A 23,360-nucleotide genomic window follows, 5' to 3' on the forward strand; every position below is an offset into this window, starting at 1 on the left:
TTTTTTTTTGAGAAGTTGTTTTAAAACAGTGCTTCAAACTGAATGTCTGATGAGTCTGTTACTTGACAGGACAGCAAGAGTGTATGCAATTATTCAAACTCTGAACAGGAAGAAGGCTGGTTTTCAGTTTATATTGTTAAAATAGCATACCCATAGTCTGAGATGGACAAGTTATTTGCTGTCTTCATCACTTTTCAGCCCTGTGGGAAATCTTAGTTTCAGCCAACCTCATTTTTTAGTTCCTTGAGAAGAAATTCTTGTCCTGATCCTGCACATTGTGTTAGTCTGGCTTTACCACTTGCTGGCTGTGTGACCACGGGCAGATTTCTAAACCTCAGGTTCTTTATCAAACTAGAGCTCAGACAAGTTACCGTGGATTGTCAAGGGTGAAGTAATTTATATACGGAATAAATTCAGAACACGTGGGTGCTTTGCAAATGATGGCTTCCTTCTTGATGTCATAAATGATGCAATTAGCCACCAGCTTCCTGAAATGTTATCGAGGATATGACCCAGATGTTATACTCTTTCAAAATCATCATTCTGGCTGTAAATGTAGTCAAAGGGAAGGAAGATTGTTATACTGTTTTATGCAAGGTTTTAGAGAGTATATTTTCCTACTGAGAGAATAAGATTCACAAATGACTATCTTTACTATTCATGAAAACATTGTGCATCACATCAGGCTTCTGTCATGACCACTAGCATATAGAATCCTAGAAATTCTATAGCAATCCTAGTTTCTTCTACTAGTTGTCCTCAGGAACTGGTAGAAGAAATAAGGAAGTAAAATGAAATTGTAGCATCACGTGGTGAGTGCAATCGTAAATGAGCACAGGGTCTTCTGAGAGCCCACGGGAGGGTGGGTGTTGGGGAAGTCTTCCCAAAGGAGAGAAAACTAAGCAGTTTTTCTGAAGGATGAGTAGGATTCTACCAGGCAAAGATGAAAGGATTTTTTCCAGGCAGAGGAACATGACTTTTAGGGGGAAAGGAACTGTTAGAATTTGGAAATAGGAAAATAAACCGAGAAGTGAAGTTGGGGTCTTGCTAAGGAATTTGGATTTTATTTGAAAACTGTGGGGGCCAACTGAAGAATTTTAAGAAGAGTAACATTAGAAGTTGATTTTTATTTAAGCATGACAGCTGGCATTTTCTTTGATTTTGTGTGCCATATAGGGAGTTTTTCTACCCATGCTCGCACGTTGTATCTTAGTTCTAGTGATATTTAAAGTTCTAATGGAATTTAAAATGTCCAGGTTAAAGTAAGACTGCTTAATTCTGGCAGTCAGGATAGGCAGTTGCAGTATTTTCCCTTGTCTTCCTGCATCAACACAGCTTTCTCTAGCAGAAGTGATTTCAAGTTTTTAAAAAGTGATTTTAAAAAACTGGTAGTTCTCCTCTGACATCCCAGTGATATGTGGCTCTGCTCATTTCCCTGAAAAAAGCAGAGGACGAGTGGAACAGTTCTATTCCTTTTCTTTGTTTCTCTAAGAAGACATTAGTTATTATACAGGAGAGAGCTGAAGAGAAGGGCCATATAAGGAAACGAAATAGTTGCTCCAGGACCTGAGTAGAGTGAGTGCATAATAACATATTTGCCAGAAACGTACTCTGTGTCAAGACTCGTTTTGGTAAACTTGTCTCCTTTCATTGGTTCTGGGACCTCAGTATGCTGTCATGCAGCTTTTTACCACCATGAAACATTCTGGGGCTGCCTCGTTTTGTTGGGAAAAGGCAGTATTGCTTTCTGAATTATTACCCTGGCGGCTCTGTAAATCAGCCCATGTTGTCACCATGCCCTCTCTGAAGGGCACATTGTACCCAAATGACTGCATTTAGGATTGACTCTTGCCACTCCCTGCTGCTTGACACTTCTCACCACTTGTATCTGTGTCCAGTTTTTTTTCGTGTGTTCTTAAGTGTGGGCCACCCACAGATTGCCACCCAGGCTCTTGAGCCTGAGAAACTTGGGAAGGCTTCTGATCCAAACCCACCTTAACTCTAGAATTCCCCTTCATTTCAACCCCTAACTATCGTCTGGCTCCTCCACCACCTCTGCCCTTCTTTTTTCTCATTTGCTTTTTGCCAGGCTTCTTGTTTTTTGAGGCTTCACTTTGGCTTCCCCCTCCCCCCCCTTTTTTTTTAACACTCAAAGTTCTTCATGGCTAGTCTTTTTTTCAGTCCTTTAGGCTTGCTTTCTCAAGGTTCTTATGTCTTCTACTGAACTGCTCTTGAAGAATGGGAAAAAATCACATTGTTCAGCATCTACTTTGGTCATTCAAATCCAAAGGGTCAAGGAGTTGTTGAATAGTAGTTATATTTAGTCCTAGATAAGGTACTTGAGGGATTGCAAGAGCTCAGAGGTTAGCATTTTGGAGTGGAGCACACGCACACTAAAGAGCATTGTATAGCAGCTGAGATGGTGCCTAGGTGAGGGGCAAGAGGGACTTAATTCAGAACAGAACCGGGATAATCATAATGGGCAAAATCTATAGTCCTGTGTAAAGAATAACAGGATTTAAGACAAGAAACAGGCTGAGGGAGGCTCACCATTTTAGTGGATTTTTCTCTAGCTGTTTGAACATGACGATTTACATAATCATGGTGTAAGTAAACCATGATAAAGTGAATCCTTACTGGGGTTATTTCCGCCCTACCTTAAAAATGAGAATATTGACAAGATAGCAAGCATGTACCCAGGGTTATTCCAAAAGGCAGGATCTACATATATTGGATCAGTGTAAATTCAACTCAGTTTTGCACACACAGTTTTGACATACTGGGGAAGCAGGAAGCTGTGATGGAAGCAACACAAGTTGGGAGGCAGTGGGCTCTGGATTCAAACCCTGTGCCAGGCACTGACATCAAGTGAGGTACTCATTTTCCAAGAACTTGTTTCTTCATCTTTAGAATGAGCTATGCCATCTACCCTAAAGGGTTGTTTTCAGGCTCCAATAAAATGATGCATGGGCAGTTAGTCCCTAGTATTTTGACATGCATACTGTGCTAAGTCGCTTCAGTTGTGTCTGATTCTTTCCAGCGCTATGGACTGTAGCCCACCAGGCTCCTCTGTCCATGGGATTCTCCAGGCAAGAATACTGGATTGGGTTGCCATTTCCTTCTCTAGGGGACCTTCCTGACCCAGGAATCAAACCAGCATCTCTTATGTCTCCTGCATTGGCAGGCGGGTTCTTTACCACTGGCACCACCTGGGAAGCCCCATTTTGACATATATTTAGCTAACACAAGGGCTTCCCTAGTGGCTCAGCTGGTAAAGAATCTGACTGCATTGAAGACCTGGGTTTGATCCCTGGGTTGGGAAGATCCCCTGGAGAAGGGAATGGCTCCCACTCCGGTATTCTGGAGAATTCCATGGACTGTATAATCCATGGGGTCGCAAAGAGTCGGACACGACTGAGCAACTTTCACTTCCACTTTAGCTAACAGAAAACAGGACACCTACTGTGTGGCAGGTACTGTTCCAAGAATGTTGAATGTATTCGCTTTTTTTAAAATTGAGGTGTAGTTGATGTACAATATTACGTATACAATATAGTTATTCACAATTTTTAAAAGTTTTATAGTTATAAAATATTTGCTATATTTCCTGTGTTGTAAATCCTTGTGGCTTATTTTATGTTAGTAATCTGTACCTCTTAATCCCCTATTCCTATCTTGCCTCTTCCTCCCGGATATATTAATTCTTAATCCTTACAGTAACCCTAAGAGACAAGTTTTTTTTTTTCTTCCCATTTTACACATGAGGAAACTGAAACAGAAATAATGCAACTTGTTCAAGATCACGGAGTCAGCAAGTGGCAAGCAGGCTATCAATCGTGACAATTTGGCTTCAGTGCCTGCAGCCTTAACCCTATGCTATACTGCTTTGGGCTCTATATTAGCTCACACTTCCATACTGCCTGATTATGATTCATGTTCATTTTTACAAGTGAAAATACAGCTAGGTTGTTCAGATCCCAGGCTGTCAGATTTGAAGGCGATCTTACTGTTTATCCAACTCAACCACCCCTCTTTTGCCTGAGTCCTCTCTACAGCATTCCTGCCAAGTGGTCTTGAATCTATAAACAAAGATTCAATTATGTTCAGTATACCATACTTACTAAATTACATAGTTAGATAAGTAAACTAATAAATGTTAGGAAGAATTTAAAGAGAGACTAGAATAAAATTTTATGATTAATTTTTAGATCATCAGGAAATTCTTCTGAATACAGCATAGTTTGCTAAGTAATTCATTTAGTTGCTTTTAGTCTAAATCAAGAACGCTGTTTTTCCTTGGAAAAGATTGTCCAATTCTTGGCCTTGCCTTTGACTTAACCTCTGTAAGAAAATAAAAAAATTTGGCATTTTTTTGCCCTATTGAAGCCATATTGAGTTCACAGGTAGTAAAGTGGCTTCAGGACGCTTGTTAGCCTCTGATGGCTCTGGATTAGACCAAGGGAGTCTTCCCCAAACCAGGTTTTCCTAAAAGATATGTGATGATTGCATAAACAGCATAATCTGGTATTGTGGGTTTTGTTTTTTTTTTTTTAGCCTCTCCTGGTATAGGAGGTACAGGAAGCAGAACCATTTTCCTGAAACCATGAAGCCTGATAGAAGAGTTTCCCTTCTCCCTCTTAGTTATATTCCACCTTTTCGTGTTGCTTCACTTGATCTTATTTCACCCTTGTGATAAACCTCAAGGTTTTTCTCTCCCTTGTTTTGTAGAAAACAAGCCCAGGTCATTTATCAAGTATGCTTAACCCCCCTCCCAGTAAGGGGGTGGACTAAGGCTAGAACCAAGGTCTTCAGACTTCACATCATGTAACTTTTCCACTGTAGAGCAACTGCTAAGAAGAATGTGTTGGTCTTCTCATGAATGTGCCTTGAATGAATGCTTACTGATTTGCCCAGCAGTCATGGTGGCTGCTATGAAAGACAAAGGAAAAGCACATCCAAGTTCTCTGCTTCCTGGAACTGAAAGTCATTGTAAAGGCCAAACATGTATGTCTTGTGCATCTCACAGACTTCTGTCAGAAGTTTACTGTGTGCTAGATGCTGGGGATACAAAGATGAATTTCTTGACCTTGAGGAATTAGTGGAGGGAGAGACATAGACAGATAGTTAAAATGGGCTGTAATGATAAAACACTAGTGCTTACTGTTGGAGAAGGCAATGGCACCCCACTCCAGTACTCTTGCCTCGAAAATCCCAAGGACGGAGGAGCCCGATAGGCTGCAGTCCATGGGGTCGCTAAGAGTCGGACACGACTGAGCGACTTCACTTTCACTTTTCACTTTCATGCATTGGAGAAGGAAATGGCAGCCCACTCCAGTATTCTTGCCTGGAGAATCCCAGGGATGGGGGAGCCTGGTGGGCTGCCATCTATGGGGCCGCACAGAGTCGGACACGACTGAAGTGACTTAGCAGCAGCAGCAGCAGCAGTGCTTACTGTGGGCCAGAATTTGTGCTAGATTTATTTTCTTTAATCCTCACAACACTTTTCATCAACAAATGATACAGAGGCTCAGAGTTTAAATGATTTGGCCAGTAAGTGGCAGAGGTGAGATGCATTTGTTTTCAATAATAAATTTATAATGAAAAATTGGAGGAACTAGAATACTTGAGTGACTGCGATTAGCAAACCTGTATAGGAAGCTGACTCCCTGTCAGATGGATGTGTGGGCCAATGTGGAGGCTGGAACAAAAGGAGTAAAATGAATTACAACTTCAGAATTGTCAGATAGAGATGACCTTACTGGTGGTTCAGGTCACTAAATCTTTTGGCTACAAGTCCCTGCATCTGTCTTTGCATAAGGAGAACCACACGAGTGGACTATACATTAGGCTGGAAGGCTACATCTCTCCAGCTGGCCCGGGAGGACGGCCAGAGTTTAAACTCTAGGCTTTCTGACTTGAAACCTATTTTCTTTCCACTGTGTCATGTCCTCCCTCCGCTGCATGAAGGAAGTATGTGCCCACAGTCGGTGTGGGCCCAGAGAAGGGTTGTCTGTGACTGCCTTAGGGATTAAGGGTTCACGGGATGAAGTTCTTAGTAAACTAAGAATAAAAGTTTGTCAACTGGGAAAGTGAAGGGCACCCCAGGTGAAAGGAACAGGACATATTACATAAGAGGCATAGACCCATGGGAGAGCACCGAGTGTTAATGGAGTCTCAAAGGGTCAGATGGAACTGAGAACACAGACACAAGTGGTTTAGCGAGGGACGGAATAGTGGGTTTTGAGACAAGTAGGCAGGGGCCACATCACAGAGGCTTGCTAAATAGTCTAGACTATAGGCAATAGAAAGCCATTGATAAATTGTAACATCTGAGATTCATACAGTAGAAAAATCACCTTTTGTAGCCTGAAGGGAGGATCGCCAATCTGAAATAGGTCACAAATCAAAGCCAAGCTGCACCTGTATCTTGAGATAGAACAAGCAGATGAACACAATATGAAATTGGATTTCAGTTTTAGGCAAATTTCTGTGATCCCTTGGAAACTCAGGACAGGAGAGGATTGGGGTGACTTCAAATGTGGCCTGAGTAGCCTTTTGCTGGGTCATCTCATGCTTGGAAATCCTCTGGCTTTTGCCTGAGCCATGGTCCTCGTTAAACCATGGAGATGGGATTGGTTCCACGGTTCCACTAAGGAACCATGTAGGCCATTCTCTGACGCACGAACACACACTCTGATTTAGACCTGGAACTGACTGTATCTCCCTGGAATTTTCTAGGCCAAAATGACCCACAGTCCCAGACTGGTCAACTAAACTCATCTCCTATGAATAATGAGTAAATATGACTAAGGTTGTATTTATTGTACACCTATTACACACCAGGTGCTTTCATATACTTTATCATTTACTCATGATTTTGTGAAGTGTAGATAGCAGCCCAATTTTGTGAATTAAGAAATTAAGAGAGGCTACCTGGCTAGCCTTGGCAGAGCTGGGGTTTGAGGGGCAGACTGAGGGTCCCATCACCATCCTCTCCTGACGGTCTTGCATATTGTAACGAGGGTTCACATCAGGCACTCACTGAACAGCCATTATGCTCGGGACTGGACAATGATAGGCTTCTACTCTAGCAGTGAGGAGTTTTGGCTGCAAACTCCTAGGTTTACCCTAAAATAAGGGACCGGCTATCCTGAAGCCTTTGCATGAAGCCCCCACCCTTACTTACAATTGTGTGTAACTCACGGCTTGAGTTGCGTAACTTCTTAGCCAATGACACATTAGAAGCCGCCGAGCAGCTAGAAAGTGTCACTTTTTGCTTTCAAGCAAGTGGATGTCACTTCTTGGTTTTGTATTAATAGTACTTGGATTTTAGAGCTGAGAAAGACTGGAGCTGAATGCCCATTCATTACCAGTGGGAATTTTCAGAAGTCATTGGACTTCCCTGAGCCTTGATTTGCTCATCTGTAAGATGAAGATAGTATCTATGAGCAGATCAGTATGAGGAAGAGAGACCAGGAAGTGTCCAATTCATAGTGTTTGGTCAGTAAATAATTATCATTATTTTCAAAGCAGTGCTTTGGACTTTAATCTTACCTGTGTGAGAAAAGTGAGTTGTCATCCTTCATTTGTTTGTTTTTCAACTAACCTTCATTATAGACAGCACATTGGCCTATCGCATCTGATGCTCTGCCGAATTAGGAGAGAGTGTTCGAGTGGTCAGCCTTGTGATTCCGATCACCTGGCCGATCCTTGAGCCACAGGGACACCAGCACCTGTCCCTCTCAGTGGGCTGACATGTCCTTCTGCATACGTTCCGAACTCTTGTTTCAACCACACTTCTACTTGAAACGGTTTAGAGGAAAGCCAGGGGTCTGAGTACACATTCTATGTCTCCAAAAACAGGCATCAGAGGGCTCTTTTATAAGTGAAAAGTAAACAGATCTCCGGCAGTGAAGAGGCCTCCTCCTGCCTCCCCCAGTGATGGGGGCTGGGGTGCTCATAGTCACGCCTGCAGTTTGAGCCCATCTGTTTTTTCTGTCCGCCTCCTGAGTACTGTCCCCTTGTGGTTTGCATCATTCCCAGAGACGAGCCAACTCCAACCTCCTCAATCCACTTGGTCAATAACTGTCTTATTTAAACACACTCCCTCTCTCTTTGGGCGCCAGATGTGAAGTTTCAAGGCAGTAGAGGCCAGGCTGGCTAACGCCGGGACACCTGCTTCAGCAGGCAAGCCAGTCAGCTGCTGCTTCTGATGATGTTGGCCCTTTTTCATGGACTTCATGAGGGTTTCACCCCACCAAGCACACACACAGGCAGCTGAAGGAGCCTCATAAATTATGGTTTTGTTTGTTTACTTAGGGCAGGCAGCGTGGTGTAGTGGAAAGAGCCTGCACTTGGAAGCAGAAAACATGGGTTTGAGTCCTTGCTGCATATGGGATTTTGTCTTCAGAGCACCTCTTTCCTCACAGATATATAACACCTGAAATGATGATAAGTGCTATTTGTTTATCTGCTTATCTCCTCCACCACAATGTAGTCAGTCCTAGGAGGTCAGGGCCTACTTTGGCCATAGTTCTATCTCCAGCACCTAGGACAGTGCCTGGAACATAGTAGGCTCTTAGAGAAGATTTCTTGAATGAATGAATTCTAGAACTACCTCTTGTACTCACTGGCCATGCGATCTGGGAAAAGTCATTTTATCTTCCTTGGGCCTTCATTCTGTCAGCTGTAAAATGAAACCATTAGATTGCTATTCCTGATGCTCTAAGATGATAAGAGTTCATTCATTTAAAAAAGTTACTTTGGCACTTCCCTGGTGGTCCGGTGGCTAAGACTGCACACTCCCAAAGCATGGGGCCTGGGTTCCATCCCTGGTCAGGGAACTAGATCCCACATGCCAAAACTAAGAGTTTGCATATGCTGCAACTAAAGATCCTACATGCCATAACTAAAGAAGCCAAACACGCCACAGTGAAGACAGAAGATCCCATGTACTGCTACTAAGACTGGGTGTAGCCAAATCTGTATATATATAAAGTTACCTTGTGTCTCTGGGATGGGCACTCTGCCAATCCCTGAAAATACAGTCATGAATGAGTCAGAACCTGCCCTCATAGAGTTTTGAAAGGGGGAGGCGACCAAATAAATTATGGCACGCACAGGTATTTAAGGACTGCTGTGATAAGCCCCACAAAGGATCTGCAGAGGCCACTGTGACAAGATGTAATGGGCCTAACTATGTTGGGGGTCATCAGGGCACTATCCCAGCAAGAGTGACATTTAAGCTCAGACTTTACAGATAAGTAGGAGTTGGCCAGGCAAAGCGGGTAAAGGATTTCAGGCACATGTGAAGACCCTGGTGGGGGAATGTGGCTGAGGTGCAGTGATCGACAGAAAGATTGTACCCAAGCTGAGGCCAGAGAGGTAGGCTGAGCCAGACTGTTGAGAAGCCTGTGACTGTGGAAAGGAATGTGTCATTCTAAAGGCAAAGGAAACCATGGAAGACAAGACCTGCCATTACGAAGAGAGCCCTAGTACAGTCAAAAGGGACATCTGTACCCCTTCCTTACATCCTAGGGTAGGTGGGCGGATAGCACCCCATTTTGTAGATAAGGAACCAGGCCTAGGGAGGCCAGGTGACTTACCAAGACCACTGGGCATGTCAGTGGCAGAACTTCATCTTTGACCTTTCAGTCCACTCCTCTTTCTATAGCTATAGGGACAGGAAACAGGGACAGCTATAGGAAGCACGAAACTCCCCAAGGCCTAGGAGGAAGCTGAAAGGTACCTCACATTGGTGAATGACCAATTCACTGACAGTGAGGCACTCAGGTGTGTGGCTGCTGCTGCTTAGAATGTGGTGTGGTTCCTGGAGATATAAGCAGAGGGTCTGTGAAGCTGATAGAACCCTGTCGACTGGGGGCTAAAAAAGTACTAAGAAGGGACTTCCCTGGTGGTCCAGTGGTTAAGGATCCTCCTGCCAATGCAGGGGGCATGAGTTTGATCCCTGGTCAGGGAAGATCCCGTATGCCATGGAGCAACTAAGCCTGTACTCCATAACTACTGAATCCACATTCTAGAGCCCATAAGCTGCAACTACCGGGCCCACATGGTCAACTACTGAAGCCTCCATACCCACAGCCCATGCTCTGCAGCAAGAGAAGTCACTGCAGTGAAAAGACCTTGTACCACAACTAGAGAAAGCCCACAGGTGGCAATGAAGACCCAGCACAGTCCTAGAGAAAGAAAGTACTGGGAAGAAAGAAAACTAGTGGAAGCTGAGTCGGTAGGGAGATCAGCATGAGTGACCACTGCCAGCAGACTTCTGAGAGTATCATAATGGGCTTGTTAGTTCCCCAAGTAGGGTTATGGGTCCAAGAGTCAGAGATCTTGGTGCTCACTACCCACACTTGGCTGGTGGGAGAGGCCTGTATTTTTGTCTCCCACAGGGCCCTGCACAGACTATGCTCTGGGTATGTTTCAGAACCAAACTGACTTTTCAGCAATTTACTGTTGATTGAACAAATGTTTAATGTGGTGGTGGTGCTGCTGCTGCTGCTAAGTCGCTTCAGTTGTGTCTGACTCTGTGCGGCCCCATAGACGGCAGCCCAACAGGCTCCCCCGTCCCTGGGATTCTCCAGGCAAGAACACTGGAGTGGGTTGCCATTTCCTTCTCCAATGCATGAAAGTGAAAAGTGAACGTGAAGTCGCTCAGTCGTGTCCGACTCTTAGCGACCCCATGGACTACAGCCTACCAGGCTCCTCCGTCCATGGGATTTTCCAGGCAAGAGTACTGGAGTGGGGTGCCATTGCCTTCTCCAAATGTGGTGCTAGGGAGGGGAAATAAAGATCAGGATGGCATGGTTCATGCCTCCACAGAGTTTACAATCTAGTGAGGGTTGACTGTTGGTAAGAAGTATAATAATTACAATATTTAAGGGAAGGGCTATGAGAGAGAAGTACAGGACACCATGAAACTTCTCGACTAGAAGAGGCCTCAAGTCGAGACTTGGTGGATATGGTAAGGATGCAGGGTAAATTTCGGTGAGGACAAGGACTATGTATACCCTTTTCACTGCTAGATCATAGCACCTGCTACATGATGCTGCACTCTGCTTAGTTGCTCAGTCATGTCCGACTCTTTGCAACCCTAGGGACTGTAGCCTGCCGGGCTCCTCTTGTCCCTGGGATTCTCCAGGTAAGAATACTGGAGTGGGTTGCCATGCCCTCCTCCAGGGGGGCTACATGATGGGCCTCCATAAACGCTTGATGAGTGAATAAGCAAAAGGAGGAGTGAATAAAGTGATGCCGATTTCTAAATCAGTGAGCCAAGTTGATGCTGTAAATAAAGTTCCACAGTGGCTGTATCGACCTACATTCCCACCAGCAGTGCGAGTGTGTCCCTTTTCTCCACACCCTCTCCAGCATTTATTGTTTGTAGACTTTTTGATGATGGCCATTCTGACCGGTGTAAACTCATTGTGGTTTTGATTTGCTTTTCTCTAATAATGAGCGATGAGAATCTTTTCATGTGTTTGTTAGCCATCTGAAAGTCTTTGAAGAAATGTCTTTTTCCCACTTTTTGATTGGGTTGTTTTTCTGGTATTGAGTTGTATGAGCTGCTTGTATATTTTGGAAATTAATCCTTTGTCAGTTGTTTCATTTGCTATTATTTTCTCCCATTCCAAGGGTTGTCTTTTCACCTTGCTTATAGTTTCCTTTGCTGTGCAGCAGCTTTTAAGTTTAATCATGTCCCATTTGTTTATTTTTGTTTTTATTTCCGTTACTCGAGGAGGTGGGTCATAGAGGATCTTGCTTTGATTTATGTCATTGAGTGTTCTGCCTATGTTTTCCTCTAAGAGTTTTATAGTATGGAGATTACTTAAAAAACTAGCAATAAAACCACCATATGAACCAGCAATCCCACTCCTAGGCATATACCCTGAGGAAACCAAAGTTGAAAAAGACACATGTATCCCATTGTTCATTGCAGCACTATTTACAATAGCTAGAACATGGAAGCAACCTAGATGCCCATCAACAGATGAATGGATAAAAAAGTTGTGGTACATATACACAGTGGAATATTACTCAGCCATTAAAAAGGAATGCATTTGGGTCAGTTCTGATGAGGTGGATGAACCTAGAACCTATTATACAGAAGGAAGTGAGTCAGAAAGAGAAAGATAAATATCGTATTCTAACACACATATATGGAATCTAGAAAAATGGTTCTGAAGAATTTATCTACAGGGCAGCAATGGAGAACAGACATAGAGAATAGACTATGGACATGGGGAGAGGGGAGGAGAGGGTCAGATCTGTGGAAAGAGTAACATGGAAACTTACATTACCATATGCAAAATAGATAGCCAACGGGAATTTGCTGTATGTCTCAGGAAACTCAAACAGGGGCTCTGTGTCAACCTAGAAGGGTGGGATGGGGAGGGAGATGGGAGGGAGGTTCAAAAGGGAGGGGATATATGTATACCTGTGGCTGATCCATGTTGAGGTTTGACAGAAAACAACAAAATTCTATAAAGCAATTATCCTTCAATAAAAAAATAAATTAAAAAATAATAATAAAGTTTCATACAGAGAAGAAGGCAGTGTAAAGGCCTGGATAGATTAAGAAAATAGTCCAATATGGCTGAAGCAAAGTCAAGAAAGCTCAGAGTGGCAAGATTCAAGGTTGAAGAGGTTTAAAAGGTCAGGTCATGCAGAGGAAGAAACAAAACAAAAAATAAGAAAGACACTAGTGGCTGATCACACACACACAAACAGGGAAAGCCAACAACTCAGGTGGCCTGAGTTTGCAGTGTTGGTTGGGGCAAGCAAAGGACCAGAAATTTAATAGGGATATACCAAGAATGAGCCAATATAGTGGGCCTTGATAAAGTCCCAAACAGCTCCACCAAAACACATGAAAGACCAAAGAGTATACACAGGAGAGATCTGTGTACAAAAGTGTACACTGTACACAGGAGAGACCAAAGAGTGCCCTGGCCATCCACATATTCCTGGTAGAACTTAAGGCCGTGTAAGCAGGCAGAGGGGACATGAGTGCACTCAACAGAAAGTAAAAGCTGGGGCAGATTTGTAAACTGCTACGATTTTGAATGTACTTTCTAACCCACACATTAGATTCATCATAGAACCAGTGAAGAATACAAAAATCTTTTGGGCTTAGAGTGTTTGAATACAACCTCTAACCAGTGACTGGTTGACTACTTAGCAATGCTGACACGGAAGCAATCCCTAGGAATCAAGGCTTAAAAATAAAGTCAAGAATTCAAGAAACAAAACAAAAATAAGGTAGATACCAATGGCTGCACACTATAGGTTCCACAGATTTATTCCAGGCAAATTACTAAACCACCAAAAACAACACAACCCCTAAAAGAAGAAAGAGCAGATTTCAGAATTGCTAGAATATATTATCTAACAAACACAAGAAATGAGATCTGCAAAGAAATGGGAAAGTGTGATCCATATTCATGGGAGAAAAGCAGTCAATACAACAATACGCAGATTTGAAAATCTTATCAATCAATTTTACCTGATTGACATTTACAGAACACTGCACTCAGTAACTGCAGAATATCTGTTCTTTTCAACTGTGCATGGAAAATAAGCCATGCATCTTTTTACAAAATTCAACACCTATTCTGGATAAAAAGGGAAAACCCCCCACAATTTTCCAAAAACTAGAAAAAGAACAAAGCATTCTAAATCTGTAAAGCAGAATGTATGTAAAACCTGTGGCTAATTATATACTTAATGGTGAAATACTGAACACTTTCCAATTAAGTCTGGAAACAAGGCAGTGATATTGGCCATTATTAATTCATTCAATATTATATCATTGGAGGTTCTGGCCAATAGAATAAGATAACTAAATAAGAGACATAAAAAAGGAAAGTATGGCTTCAAAATGAAGAAGTAAAATTGTCTTTATTCTCAAAGAACATGATCATGAACATAGAAAAACCTAAGAAAATCTAAACAAACAAGAAAAACAAACAAAAAAAAACTATGGAGCTAAGTGCATTTCGTAAAGTGATGAGATACCAAGTCAACATACAAGAATCAATTGTATTAACATACATTAGTAATAAGCAACTGAAAATTTTTTAAAATTTAAATACTATCCATAATAGCATTGAAACAAAATACTTAGGAATAAATATAACAAAATGTGTGCAAGACCTCTACATCAAAAATCATAAACACTGAAAAGAAATTAAATTCAAAATTAATGGAGAAATATCATGTTCATGGATTGGAAGAACCCAGTATGTTAATTTGTCAGTTCCCCCCCAGATTCATAAAGAGGTTCAAAGCAATATCAAATTTCTAGCAATCCTCTTTTAAGAAATTGACAAGTTGGTTCTAAAATTTATAGGGAAATATAGAAGATCTAGAATATAGCCATCCTGAAATAGAACAGAGGTAAAGAATTTACCATTACAGAGGAGAATAATCAAACTAAATAGTTTTTGCACAGCAAGGGAAACTACCAACAAAATGAAAAGGCAGCCTACTGAATGGAAGAAGATATTTGCAAATGATATATCTGACAAGGGATTCATATCCAGAATACATGAAGAACTCATACAACTCAGCATCAAAAAAACAAACAACCAGTTTAAAAAACGAGCAGAGGACCTGACTAAACATTTTCCGTAAGACAGATAGATGGCCCACAGACACATGAAAAGATGCTCAGCATCACCAGTCTTCAGGGAAATGAGACACAAGTGAGATACCACCTCACACTGTCAGAATGGCTATCCTTAAAAAGACAACAAATAATAAATAACAGTGAGGATGTGGGAAAATAGGGATGTTTGTGCACTGTTGGTGCTATTGCAAATTGGTGTAGCCACTATGGTAAACAATATGGTAGTTTCTCAAAAAACTAAAAATAGAACTTCAATACAATCCAGCAATTTCACTTCTGGATATTTTCCCAAAGAAAATAAAAGCATTAATTCTAAAAGATATAGGCACAGCACTGTTCATTGCAGCATTGTTTATAAAAGCCAAGATTTGGAAAGAATCTAAGTGTCCATTAATAGATATATGGATATATGGATAAAGATGTGGTGTGTATGTATAATGTTTTATAGAACAAAATAGAAACAGACTCACAGATACAGAGAACAAAAAGATGGTTGCCAGATGAGATCAGATCAGTCGCTCAGTCGTGTCCGACTCTTTGCGACCCCATGAATCGCAGCATGCCAGGCCTCCCTGTCCATCACCAGCTCCCGGAGTTCACTGAGACTCATGTCCGTCGAGTCAGTGATGCCATCCAGCCATCTCATCCTCTGTCGTCCCCTTCTCCTCCTGCCCCCAATCCCTCCCAGCATCAGAGTCTTTTCCAATGAGTCAACTCTTCGCATGAGGTGGCCAAAGTACTGGAGTTTCAGCTTTAGCATCATTCCTTCCAAAGAAATCCCAGGGCTGATCTCCTTCAGAATGGACTGGTTGGATCTCCTTGAAGTCCAAGGGACTCTCAAGAGTCTTCTCCAACACCCCAGTCCAAAAGCATCAATTCTTCGGCGCTCAGCCTTCTTCACAGTCCAACTCTCACATCCATACAACCACAGGAAAAACCATAGCCTTGACTAGACGAACCTTTGTTGGCAAAGTAATGTCTCTGCTTTTGAATACACTATCTAGGTTGGTCATAACTTTCCTTCCAAGGAGTAAGCGTCTTTTGATTTCATGGCTGCAGTCACCATCTGCAGTGATTTTGGAGCCCAGAAAAATAAAGTCTGACACTATTTCCACTGTTTTCCCATCTATTTCCCATGAAGTCGTGGGACCGGATGCCATGATCTTCGTTTTCTGAATGTTGAGCTTTAAGCCAACTTTTTCACTCTCCTCTTTCACTTTCATCAAGAGGCTTTTGAGTTCCTCTTCACTTTCTCCCGTAAGGGTGGTGTCATCTGCATATCTGAGGTTATTGATATTTCTCCCGGCAATCTTGATTCCAGCTTGTGTTTCTTCCAGTCCAGCGTTTCTCATGATGTACTCTGCATATAAGTTAAATAAACAGGGTGACAATATACAGGCTTGAAGTACTCCTTTTCCAATTTGGAACCAGTCTGTTGTTCCATGTCCAGTTCTAACTGTTGCTTCCTGACCTGCATACAAATTTCTCAAGAGGCAGATCAGATGGTCTGGTATTCCCATCTCTTTCAGAATTTTCCACAGTTTATTGTGATCCACACAGTCAAAGGCTTTGGCATAGTCAATAAAGCAGAAATAGATGTTTTTCTGGAACTCTCTTGCTTTTTCGATGATCCAGCGGATGTTGGCAATTTGATCTCTGGTTCCTCTGCCTTTTCTAAAACCAGCTTGAACGTCAGGAAGTTCACGGTTCACATATTGCTGAAGCCTGGCTTGGAGAATTTTGAGCATTACTTTACTAGCGTGTGAGATGAGTGCAATTGTGTGGTAGTTTGAGCATTCTTTGACATTGCCTTTCTTTGGGATTGGAATGAAAACTGACCTTTTCCAGTCCTGTGGCCACTGCTGAGTTTTCCAAATTTGCTGGCATATTGAGTGCAGCACTTTCACAGCATCATCTTTCAGGATTTGGAATAGCTCAACTGGAATTCCATCACCTCCACTAGCTTTGTTCATAGTGATGCTTTCTAAGGCCCACTTGACTTCACATTCCAGGATGTCTGGCTCTAGGTCAGTGATCACACCATCGTGATTATCTTGGTCATGAAGATCTTTTTTGTACAGTTCTTCTGTGTATTCTTGCCATCTCTTCTTAATATCTTCTGCTTCTGTTAGGTCCATACCATTTCTGTCCTTTATGGAGCTCATCTTTGCATGAAATGTTCCTTTGGTATCTCTGATTTTCTTGAAGAGATCCCTAGTCTTTCCCATTCTGTTTTTTCCCTCTATTTCTTTGCATTGATCGCTGAAGAAGGCTTTCTTATCTCTTCTTGCTATTCTTTGGAACTCTGCATTCAGATGTTTATATCTTTCCTTTTCTCCTTTGCTTTTCACTTCTCTTCTTTTCACAGCTATTTGTAAGGCCTCCCCAGACAGCCATTTAAAACAATACCCAGCTATGGATGTGACTGGTGATAGAAGCAAGGTCCGATGCTATAAAGAGCAATATTGCATAGGAACCTGGAATGTAAGGTCCATGAATCAAGGCAAATTGGAAGTGTCAAACAAGAGATGGCAAGAGTGAATGTTGACATTCTAGGAATCAGCGAACTGAAATGGACTGGAATGGGTGAATTTAACTCAGATGACCATTATATCTACTACTGTGGGCAGGAATCCCTCAGAAGAAATGGAGTGGCCATCATGGTCAACAAGAGAGTCCGAAATGCAGTACTTGGAAGCAATCTCAAAAACGACAGAATGATCTCTGTTCGTTTCCAAGGCAAACCATTCAATATCACAGTAATCCAAGTCTATGCCCCAACCAGTAATGCTGAAGAAGCTGAAGTTGAATGGTTCTATGAAGACCTACAAGACCTTTTAGAACTAACACCCAAAAAAGATGTCCTTTTCAATATAGGGGACTGGAATGCAAAAGTATGAAGTCAAGAAACACCTGGAGTAACAGGCAAATTTGGCCTTGGAATACGGAATGAAGCAGGGCAAAGACTAATAGAGTTTTGCCAAGAAAATGCACTGGTCATAACAAACACTCTCTTCCAACAACACAAGAGAAGACTCTATACATGGACATCACCAGATGGTCAACACCGAAATCAGATTGATTATATTCTTTGCAGCCAAAGATGGAGAAGCTCTATACAGTCAGCAAAAACAAGACCAGGAGCTGACTGTGGCTCAGACCATGAACTCCTTATTGCCAAATTCAGACTTAAATTGAAGAAAGTAGGGAAAAGCACTAGACCATTCAGGTATGGCCTAAATCAAATCCCTTATGATTATACAGTGGAAATAAGAAATAGATTTAAGGGCCTAGATCTGATAGATAGAGTGCCTGATGAACTATGGAATGAGGTTCGTGACATTGTACAGGAGACAGGGATCAAGACCATTCCCATAGAAAAGAAATGCAAAAAAGCAAAATGGCTGTCTGAGGAGGCCTTACAAATAGCTGTGAAAAGAAGAGAAGTGAAAAGCAAAGGAGAAAAAGGATTTAGGACATAGTTGAAGAATTTACATTACCTGATCTCTAATCTTACAGTAATGCCACAGTAATCAAGACAGTGTGGTACTGGTATAAAGATGAAAAAAACAGATCAATGGGGCAGAATACTTAGTCCAGAAATAATGATTTTCTTATTCAATAGTTAATTGATTTTCAGGCCTCCCCAGTGGCTCAGCAGTAAAGAATCTGCCTGCAATGCAGGAGATGCAGGTTCAATCCCTGTGTTGGGAAGGCCCTCTGGAGGGGAGGGCATGGCAACCCCACTCTTGTATTCTTGCCTGGAGAATCCCATGGACAGAGGAGCCTGGCAGGCTACAATCCATAGGATCACAAAGAGTCGGACATGACTGAAGAGACGTAGCACGCACAACTGATTTTCATCCAAAGAGCAAAAGCAATTCAATGTGGAAAGAAAAGTCTGTTCAACAAACAGTGCTGAAACAGTTGGCTATGAAAATGTTTTCTAGAAGAAAGCATAGATTATTTTAATGATCTTTGGCTAGGCACAGATTTCCTAGACAGGTCCCAGAAAGAAATAACCATAAAAGAAAAGTCAAAAATAGTATTCATCAAAATTTAAAGGTTTAATTTAAAGCTGCTGCTTATCAAAAGACACCATTAAGAAAATGATTAGGAAAGCCATAGACAGAATAAATGGTCACTATACATTTATCTATAGCCATATCTATATTGACAAAGGAATTTTATTTGGAATATATAAACAACTCCTACAACTCAACATTAAGAACACCAAGTTAAAATCCAATTTTTAAAAATTGGGCAAAAGATAAACAGACTCTAAACAAAGGGAGATAAACAAATGGCCAATAAACACATGAACAAGTGCTTAATATCATTATTTATCAATGAAACAAATGAAACATCATTGAGATATCACAACAGGCCCACTAGAATGGCTAAAATTTAAAAGGCTGGCAATACCTACTGTGGTGAGGATGTGGAGTAAGCAAAATACATTGCTGGTGGGAGTGTAAAGTGTAGTGATGCAATCACTTTGAAAATTAGTCTGGAACTTTCTCATAAAGCTAACATGTACCTACCAAATGACTCAGCGATTCCACTTGTAAATATTTACCCAAGAAAATGAAAACATATGTCCATATAAAGATTTTTACACTAATGTTCATAGCAGCTTTATTCCAAAACTGGAAACAACCCAAATATCTATCAACAGGTGAATGGATAAACAAATTATGCTATATTCATATAACAGAATACAACTCAGCAATAGAAAGGAATGAACTCTACCAAACATTTAAAGAAGACTTCACACCAGTTTTCCCAAACTTTTCCAAAAATACAAAGAGAAGACACTTCTCAATTCATTCTATGAGATCACTGTTACCCTACTACCAGAAACCAAAGACATCACAAGCAAACTACAGACTAGTACCTCTTATGAGTAAAGATGCAGAAACCCTCAACAAAATACTACCAAACTGAATCAGCAACATATAAAAAAAATTACATGCCATGACCAAGTGATATTTATCCTAGGAATGTAAGATTGATTAAACATCTGAAAATCAGTTACTATAACATCTTATCAAAGAATAAAGGTTAAAAACTACATGATTATCTCAATAGTCAGATAAAGTATTTGACAAAATCTAACATGGTTTCATGATTTAAAAATAAAAAACACTAAAAAAAAAAAAAAGAACAGAAGAGAACGTCCTCAACCTGATAAAAGGCACTGATGGAAACCCATGGCTAACATCATATTTAATGGTGAAAATCTGAAAGCTTTCACTGTATGATCAAGAACAAGACAAGGATGTCTCTTACCACTTCTATTTAATGTTGTACTGGAAGTTCTAGCCAGAGCAATTAAGCAAGAAAAAGCAATAAAAGGGACCCATATTGGAAAGAAAGAAGTAAAACTATCTCTATGTTCGGAAGACATAAACTTCTAGTTGAAAATCCTAAGGAATACACTAAAAAACTAAACCTAATAAACTAGTTCAGTAAGATTTCAGAATACAAAATCAATACACAAAAGTCAATTTTTGTATTTCTACAAACTAGAGATGAACAATCTAAAAATTAAATTAGAAAACAGTTCCATTTAGAATGGTATCAAAAAGCACAGAAATACATTTAACAAAGAAATATAACATTTGTATTCTGAAAACCACAACACACTGTCAACAGAAATTAAAGAAGACCAAAGTAAGTGGAAAGATACCCCACTGTCATAAATCAAAAAATTTAATATTGTTAAGATGGGAATGCCCTCTACATTGATCTGCAGACTGAATGCAGTCTCTATCAAAATCTTTTAGCAAAAGATCACTTTTGTGTGTGTGTGTGCAAAAATTGACAAGCCAATCCTGAAATTTATATGCATATATAAGGGGCCATAAATTGTCAAAACTATCTCAAAATGGAAGATGAGAGTTGGAGTCTCAAATTTCTTGATTTCAAAACTTACTACAAAGATATAGCAATCAAGACAGCCTGATACTGGCATAAGGACAGACATATAGATCAATAGAACAGAATTTATAATTCGGAATTAAATGCTTATATTTATGGTCATTTGATGTTTGACATGGGTGCCAAGATACTTCATGAGAAAAGAATAGTCTTTTCAATAACTGGATATTCACATGCTAAGAAATAAACTTGGGTTCCTTTCTTGCTTTATATGTAAAAGCAAACTGAATAGCGGCTGGAGGTAGGGGTGAATGGGGAATCCTTTAATAAGAGTTTGCTTCACAAGATGAAAAGTTCTGAAGACTGATTGCACAGCAGTATGAATGTAGTTAACACTACTGAACTGTGTACTTTAAAATAGTTAAGATAGTAAATTTTATGTTATGGATATTTTACCACAATTTAAAAGTTTTTAATAAAAATATTTAACTCAAGGTGGATTATAGACTTAGATATGAGAGCTAAAACTATAAAACTCTTAAAATTTTATAAACTTGGGTTAAATAAAGCCTTTTTAAAACACCAAAATCATAAATGATAGAAGAAAAGATAGTTAAACTGGACTTCAAAGGATGCTTTCAAAAATAAAAAAAGATCACCCACAGAATGGGAGAAAATATTTGTAAATGATTTATCTAATAAGGGAACTGCATTCAGAATATATAATGAACTGTTACAATTCAACAATAAACAAATAACCTACCTGAAAAATGGGCAAAGAATCGGAATAGAATTTCTCCAAAGATACACAAACAGCCAATAAACACATGAAAAAAAAAATGCTTAGCATCATTAGTCATTAGAGAAATGCAAATGACAATTACAATAAGAAAACACTTTACACCCACTGGAATAGCTTTAATAAAAAATACAGTAACAAGTGTTGTTGAGGATATGGATAACCTGGAACCCTCATGCCTTGCCAGTGGAAATGTAAAATGGTGCAGCCCCTTTCGAAAACCACTTGGTAGCTCCTCAAGAAGTGTTCTTGCCTGGAGAATCCCAGGGTCAGGGCAGCTTGGTGGGCTGCCGTCTATAGGATCGCACAGAGTCAGACACGACTGAAGCGACTTAGCAGCAGCAGCACCAGCAAGAAGTTAAACATATAGTTGTTACCATATGACCCAGAAATTCTACTCCTAGGTAGTGATATATATCCAGAAGAAATAAAGCTTATGTCAAAACAGAAATTTGTACACAAATGTTCATAGCAGTATTATTCCTAATAGCCAAAAAGTAGAAACAAGCTAAATGTCCCTCAATTGATGAACAGATAAGTAAAATGTGGCATATCCATACAACAAAGTATTATTCAGCCAAAAAAAGGAGTGAGGTATTAATACATGCCATAACATGAATGGACCTTATAAATCTTATACTAAGCAAAAGAAGACAGAACACAGGACTGTGTATTATGTAACAATGGGATGCAGAGTAGAGTCAAAAGGTACAGCATATAATCAGTATCTGCTGAATGAATAAAGGAATTAAGTAAAATGCCCAGGACCTGGCCAACTGGATTTAGAAGTTGAAAGAGAAAAAAACTAAGCTAATGCTGAGTTTTCTAAGCTGGGTGAATGAGGAGCAGGTGGAAGCATGAACAACACCTGGAGAGATCTGGTAGGCTCTGGAGATCTCGGGCCTCAGAGGGAAGCACAGATTGGAGTCATTGACTTAGAGGTGATAGTCTTGGTTAGACGATGGTTAAGTTTACCAAGGCAAAAAGTTCAGAAATAAAAAGAGCCAGGGCAGGGGTGCACCTGAGCCTCCTGCCCTTTTTTTTCTTTGGAAGAAGTTGTCTGAGACCCTGGGTATTCAAGTGACAAGAGGGGTGTGTGGTGCAGGGGACAGAACCCAGGACTAGGGTCTGAGTACCTATCTTGCTACATGACCTTGGGCAGCTGATCTTACTGTTTGAGGCTCAGTTTCCTCACCTGTAATCAGGGACAATAATGCCAGTTCTCTCTCCCTCCCCAAACTGTGGCCTGGACTGAAAAGGGAGAAAGCATAAGAAAGTGCTTTGTAAACTGTAAAAGACTCACCAAATGTAAGGGATTATTATTATTGCAGTGGGAGATGCAGAAGGCCAATAAAATGGATTTGGTTGCAATAAGCACAGGGGTTACTTTCTGTTTCTTAAAAAAAAAAAAATGGAAGAAAGAAAAACCAGCAGCAGCAAGTACTGCCAGGGGCACAGCGTAGTTTTTCCAACTTTGAGAAGCAAATAAGAGACAGGGGCCAACTGGCTCATCCCTGGAGGCCTGTCTTCACCAATTGAATCTGAACTCATGGCCTAGCGAATGGCTGCAGGCACGGGCCCAGGACAGCAGGCCCTGTCCTGGCCAGGCGGGCCCCAGGGAGTGTGGGGCCAATGGAGGTTGTCCACATGGCCAGAGACCTGGTCCCTGGGACACTGTGGGTTGGAGCTTCCTGCAGGCCCTGCCCAGCCAGATGTCCTCCTTAGGGTCCCAGGTGGCCCATGAAGGGTGCTGCTCATCCCCGAGGCCACATTCGGGAGCACCACTTCAGGGTTAGGTAGAGAGATGACCATGGCTTCACCACAAAATAGGCCAAGCTGGGCTCCTATGACTCTCCAGGTGGCCAGCCTCATTAGAGCCCAGGGCCGCCCTGGGCCTGCCAGCACTGTGGGACAAAGTCCAGTGCAGGAGGCTTGAGGAAGCTGCTTCCAGTTCTTTCCAGGCCCAGAGACACGTCTCCCCAATGCCTGGCTAGATGTGAGCCCCAGCAATTTATGTGCCAGCCTGGAGACAGT

The sequence above is a fragment of the Bubalus kerabau genome, chromosome 15 (genome assembly GCF_029407905.1).
Source record: "Bubalus kerabau isolate K-KA32 ecotype Philippines breed swamp buffalo chromosome 15, PCC_UOA_SB_1v2, whole genome shotgun sequence".
Classification (NCBI taxonomy): domain Eukaryota; kingdom Metazoa; phylum Chordata; class Mammalia; order Artiodactyla; family Bovidae; genus Bubalus; species Bubalus kerabau.